Here is a 6,000-nt window from a genome sequence, read left to right on the forward strand (position 1 = left end):
CAAAAATTGTTGGTCAGATATTGCAGGCCTATGCACCCTTAAGGTGTGTTTGTGTTTAGAAATTGCATTTTCCATCTTGCCTTGGCTGTTTTTTTTTAAAAAGTTTGCGCAAAAACAGGTGCAATGCCTGCTGGTATGTGTATTTGCCATAATAATTTTGCGATATTGCTTGGACATCGGTGTTGTATCTAATTGTATTTTTTAATATTTGATTTATTTACTTCAAAAAAAGGTTCTATAAATGCAAAATTACATTTTGGTCACATTTGCAAGTAGTCAATTTATGCAATATCTGACGCATAATTATCAAATGTAACAGATTTATTTTGTGCAACACCATGTACATTTTGATATACACCACAAATTAAGGAAGCACGAAGATCTTAAGCAGAAATTAGTTTATTTTCGAATACCTAATAGATGGTTACAGTACACTAAGGCTTTGCAGTTATAATTTTTACACAAAGCATGGTAATAATGTTTGCTCCACTTTTTCAACAGTCCGACAGACCAGCCGGCCAGACAGGCCTCAGACAACTCAGGATGATGCTGGGATTGCAGGTAAGACTTCACTGTAGTCACATATTCTGCAAACACATAGAAGTACAAAATATTAATGTTTAGATATTCTCATAGGTTCTGCTTCTGTAAGCCGACCTCCTGTAAGGCGCCCATCACAGGGCTCGGGCCACTTACCCAGGAGGCCAAGTAAGACACGGCGTCTTGGCACGGAATCTGCGGCTCCATCTTCCCCACCCAGGCGGCGCATTTCTGCAGTGTCACCCCAGCCACCACTGGCACTATTGGCGAGTCCACAGAGTGATGAGCCCCGATCACCTCAGTTATCTGGTGAGTCAAAACAGAAACTAAACACATAGCAAATAATCTACACAGTACAGTTACTATGTTGTGAGTTGGAGTTGAGATTACATGTTTGCCATAACAAGCAATGTGATGTTACGTCTTCAATTGCTAAAGGTGCAAATGCTTAATTTTTCAATGTCTTAGTGGTTGATATCGCCAACATCATTTTTAAAAAAGAACATACATTTTTTAAAATTTTAGGCCACACACGTGCACATTAAAATAAATATTAAAAAATAAAAAAAAAATAAAAAAAACACCCTCCACAACATTATAGTGTTCACACATCTCCCCTGTCCGGTATGTAGACTGCTTACTTGCTCCGCTCCTCTGGACTATCCAGGTAAGCAGTCTATATCGTGGACAGGGGAGGTGACATAACACTGTAATGCTGTGGAGGGGAGGTAGTTAGGTGAGGATTACTCAAGTCTGTCTATGTGCACGCCTGTGATGGTATATATGTTTTTGGCGAAAAAACACATTATAAGTTTAGAAAAACAACTCGTAAAACTTAAAAAATGGAGTATTATGAATGTAGTAATGTGTAGAACTAGCAAATAAATTATTAGAAAAATAAACATTGCATGTTGGCCACCCCATACAGAGCCCAGCTTGATGGCCGACGTGGACCAGCAGGGACAAGACCAACAGGCAACCTTCACACTGCAACTAACACCTGTTGACCCGAGCCAGCCAATACAGCTGCAGGATATCCCCCAAGCCTCCATGAGTCCACAACTGGCACAAGCTCCACCCCAGACACAAATACCAGATGACTTTTGGGCCAGTTGGACAAGCCAACAGGCACAAAGCAATGCCAGCCTGACCGCACATACCCAACACCTTGCCAGTCTGCCCCATCAGCTACCGCGCATTAGTCGCAACTCGGGCAGACTGATTGTACAAGTAGGCCGAATCGCAACATCGATGGAGCAAATACGGGCTGACAACAACCAAATGCTGGCTCATTTAACGCGCATCATTGATGAGCAACAGCGCCATCAGCAGGCACTCGTTCAACTCATTCAGCACAACCAGGTTGTGAATGAGTCGTTATCCCGGATTGTAGCCAGCCACACTGCAACCAACACACAACTGAATGCTAGCATTAATAATTTGAGCAACAACATAACATTGATGGCAGCTCAACAAGTGACCTCCAGCTCTGGGACCACGACCCCTATCCAAACGCCAGTAACCTCCCCTGTTCGGCGTTCCTCCAGAGCACGTGCCAGTGAGCCAGCACAAAGCACAGCACCCAGCACACACAAGCGGAAAAAATAAAACTTTTGACAAATGTAATTTTCACAATAAAAATTTGGATTTGACAAACACACAACTTCCTGTGTCCGTCTCAAACATTGTAGAAGCTGCTATGTATGTATGTATGTTTTTCATGGGTAATGACTGAAAATGTATTTATAACATAAACTAAGTACAATGTACACACCACTATAAACAACAAACAGTAAGTAACAAAACACACAATAGAAAGTATTGCAAAGTGTTTAGTCAAGGATAATTACATCCTACAAAAACTTACCAGAAAAATACCGCAGGATCACTTCTTGCCGTACCTGCCTCCCTACATATGTACTCACACTGTCACCAGATGGTTCTAACTCCTCTGCTTGCTGACTGCTTTCTCCCTCATCATGTGCCAGATGTTGACTTAAACACAGATTATGGAGAAAACAGCAGCAGAACACAATTCTAGTCACCTTTGAGGGACTATACAACAAAAGGCCTGCAGATTTATCCAGACACCGAAACCGTGACTTCAGCACACCAAAACATCTTTCTATCACATTCCGCGTAGCCTTATGTGCATGATTGTAACTGTGTTCAGCAGGAGAATCAGGTTGGGACAATGGAGTAAGGAGCCAAGAGTAGCAGCCGTAACCCCCATCACCTGAAAAACAGATATAGTCAACATTAGGACATGTGTTAGATTATTCTTTCCCCTACTCAAAACTAGAGTTTGTGGTTAAAAGACATACACACAAAACATTTTAAACATACCCAACAGCCAGCCATCAGGCATTTGACCGGCCTCAAATTTATCGAAGAGCGATGACTGACTGAGGATGAAGGAGTCATGGCAGCCACCAGGGTAACCTGCAACAACACTCATAATTTTAAAGTTTGCATCACAGACCACCTGGACATTAGTTGATTGTGCCAGATGTCTATTCGTATATATGTATTGGCGGCCCCTAGGTGATCTCAGCTGAACGTGTGTGCAATCTATGGCCCCCAGCACATTGGGCATGCCAGCAAGCTCATAGAAAGCTACCCTGACAGCACGCCACTCCGACTCCTCGGTAGGGAAGCAGATTGAGGCATTAATGTGTGGATCCAAGACATCCAAAACCTGAGTGGACATTAAACAAGCTAAGGTGAGTGTCATGTTAGGTATTCTATACAATACTGTGTTGTTTGTACTTACAGAAGCAACACTTAGACATAACCGCCTATGTATTTTTAGACTCACCTGATTCAAATATCTAGAAAAGGTGGGCTGTGAGATACCAATGACGTCGCCTGCCACAGCCTGGAAGCTCCCAGTAGCCATAAAGTGTAACACAGCCAGGAGTTTGTGTAGGCCTGAGACAGAGCGAGAGCGTGCTGTCTCAGGGTCTAGGCCCAGTTTGACAAGGTCATACAGGTGGAAAATGTTGGTTCTATTTAGGCGGAACATCTGTATGACCCTATCATCGGACAATGCGTTTAAGTTTAAACGCCCTCTAAAAAAACGAGGCTGGCGCAGCCTCCGCGGCACCTGGACAACCTGTTGACCATGTTCACTTACCTGGGCCTGATTCCTGGAAGCCTCATGGAGCAGTCTAAGGTATCCCACAGCAAACATAAATGCATTGGCACACACCACAGCCGCCATTTCAGAGTGAGAGAAATTCAAAATGTGCCTGGAACACTTTTATAGGGCCAAACATTCAGGTGTGAGTAATGGATAATTGAGTACACATGTAAACACGCTTTTCAAATGCTGGCGCGTTTTTTTTTAGGAAATTTTTACGATTTGTATTTTTTCGCGGCCGCAAATGCATTTTCACGGCAGCAATTACAATTACGAATGGTTAGTAAATGACCGAGATTCATATCTAAACAGGCGTAATTTGACCGATGGTGTATTCATTCGTGATTTTTACCTTGAACTTCCAAAATATTACGAATGACCACATCACTGCCGTGATTTGAGTTTAGTAAATTACCGAGATGACACTTTGATGAAAAAACGGCATCTCGGTCAAAATCGGGAGCTTAGTAAATTTCCCCCTGTGTGTCTTTAGACTGTAATATTGTAAATTCAGCCTTGTGTATAATAAGATAATATTTAAGCAACAGTAAAACTCTGGGGATAATAAAATTCAGTGCTGTGCTTCATCCTGTTAACGACGCAAACAATAAATAATAGTCATCAGCACTTAATGTGTGAGTTAAACCACAGTCAGGTTAATAATGAATTTAAATATGTACCCTATAATCTTTAGTTACGGTGTTGTTATTTTTTACTTTGTTCCTAGCAAAATAGCTTCTCCTAGGTGTTTGCACTGCAAGTAAAGGTGTTAGAATTTGAAACCTCAGACAAAAATGGTGTGTACAGTATTTCAAGTTGTTTATATGTCTGGGTTCTGTATGTCATGCGCAGTATTTGAACTGTCAGTCCCATCATGCCTTGCTCCAGCCTCTTTTCTCTCTCTGTTCAGGCAGAGATTTCCATGCCACATTATTAAAGCTTAGGGGGTTGGGCAGACTCAACAGTGGCTGCCAATTTGAAGGCTATGGGGATCATTCCGAGTTGATCGCATGCTGCCGATTTTCGCAGTGCAGCGATCAGGTAAAAAAATTGCAAAACTGCGCATGCATATACACCGCAATGTGCACGCGCGTCGTACAGGTACAAAGAGCATCGTTGCTGTGCAATGCTTCTAGCGACGATTCCATTCGCACAGCCGATCGCAAGGAGATTGACAGGAAGAGGGCGTTAATGGGTGTCAACTGACCGTTTTTTGGGAGTGGTAGGGAAAACGCAGGTGTGTCCAAGCGTTTGCAGGGTGGGTATCTGACGTCAATTCCGGGACCTCCATCGCTGGAATCATCGCACAGGATAAGTGACTACACGGCTGATCTTGTTTTTCACAAAATCTTTTTGTGCATCTCGGCTGCACATGTGATCGCACACTTACAAAGTGAAAATACACTCCCCCGTGGGTGGCGACTATGCGTTTGCACGGTTACTAAAATTAGCTAGCGAGTGATCAACTCGGAATGAGGTCCAATGTATTGTCGAAGCAAACGCTATTAGATGCCACATCCACCATAAATTAAGTGAGCAATGGTGCAGCTGACAAAATAGGTAGGACAAATGCACATATATTCAGCTTTATAAATAATTATTTAACTATTTATTTCTGAGTTCCAGCACACTGAACTATGTGATAGTTCTACTAAACACAGCAAACACATCTTGCTTTATCTAAGATATCTGCAAAACAGTTACATGGCTGACCGTACAATTATTTGTAAAGGATACACGGCAGCGTAAATGATACTGAAAATGTACTACTAATCATTTCCCAAAGTGTGTCCTAATGAAGCGCTGGCACCAAAATTATATAACTGGTATATATATGCCATGATTGGAACACACTGTCAAAGCCCATGTTTACAGGCAAATATTATAATCTAGACTATACTGTGCTTCCATACTCTCTCCCCTCCTGTTACCTGTCATTCACCCGGCAGCCGCAGGCTCTCTCCCTAGCCCAACACACGCTGCTGTGTGCTGAGCTGTGGTGGGACCAGGGAGACTGCTGCCACTCAGTGCAGTAGTCCACTCTGCCTGCAAGGTGTTATGCAAGTCCAGCAATCCTCTAGTCTCCTGCGTACTAAAGCTTCACCTTTAGCCAGGCTTTGTGCCCAGGGCGCCACAGTCCTGAGGGCGCCGAGGGTGCTGACACCGCCGCATGACCCTTCCACATGCTGACGTGCACCCCACGGCATAGTGGGAGCGGTTGCAGACGCTAGAGGTCATAATTGAACTCTAGTGTTTGTGCTACGCTATGGGAGAGACGTCATGACGTCTTCCCATAGATCCGAGGAGCGTTGGCTGGA

At 43.3% G+C, this 6,000-nt stretch overlaps 1 long non-coding RNA gene across 1 annotated transcript; it reads left to right on the plus strand.

Moving 5' to 3' along the window:
- The first annotated feature begins 457 nt into the window (after nucleotides 1–457).
- On the plus strand, nucleotides 458–1,769 carry LOC134935105 (uncharacterized). Its single transcript, XR_010179902.1, has 3 exons — nucleotides 458–561; nucleotides 637–849; nucleotides 1,469–1,769. It is a non-coding gene; the product is annotated as an uncharacterized LOC134935105 (long non-coding RNA).
- Nucleotides 1,770–6,000: the final 4,231 nt, after the last annotated feature.

Source organism: Pseudophryne corroboree, chromosome 6 (assembly GCF_028390025.1).
Source record: "Pseudophryne corroboree isolate aPseCor3 chromosome 6, aPseCor3.hap2, whole genome shotgun sequence".
NCBI classification, from domain to species: Eukaryota; Metazoa; Chordata; class Amphibia; order Anura; family Myobatrachidae; genus Pseudophryne; species Pseudophryne corroboree.